This window comes from Hylobates moloch, unplaced genomic scaffold (genome assembly GCF_009828535.3).
Source record: "Hylobates moloch isolate HMO894 unplaced genomic scaffold, HMol_V3 SCAFFOLD_23, whole genome shotgun sequence".
In the NCBI taxonomy this organism is placed as follows: Eukaryota; Metazoa; Chordata; class Mammalia; order Primates; family Hylobatidae; genus Hylobates; species Hylobates moloch.
The window spans coordinates 18,796,394-18,796,744 of record NW_026652298.1 but is presented as its reverse complement, the minus strand read 5'-3'; the positions used below and the strand labels follow the sequence as shown (position 1 = coordinate 18,796,744).

General features: G+C 55.3%; 1 non-coding gene across 1 annotated transcript; it reads right to left on the bottom strand.

Moving 5' to 3' along the window:
- LOC116462826 (small nucleolar RNA SNORA76) lies at positions 1–132 on the bottom strand. Its single transcript, XR_004246477.1, has one exon. It is a non-coding gene; the product is annotated as a small nucleolar RNA SNORA76 (small nucleolar RNA).
- Between the last annotated feature and the right edge of the window lie 219 nt (positions 133–351).

Below are 351 nucleotides of genomic sequence, written 5' to 3'. Positions count from 1 at the left end.
CCTTGTTGCTCGCGGTTAAAAGGACCAACCGTGGGGGGCCAGGCTGCCCCAGTTATGTGCAAGCACGTGCTCTGGCGCTGCAGCCTGACCCCAGACACCAGGTGGAGGCGCGGTGGGGTACAAAGGCAGTGCGTTTTTTGTTGTTTTTTTTTTTTTGAGATAGAGTTTCACTCTGTCACCCAGGCAGGAGTGCAGTGGCGCGATTTCGGCTGACTGCAACCTCCACCTCCCAGGTTCAGGCGATTCTCCTGCCTCAGCCTCCAGAATAGCTGGGATTACAGGCACACACACCATGCCCGGCTAATTTTTAGTAGAGATGAGGTTTCGCCATGTTGGCTAGGCTGGTCTCTA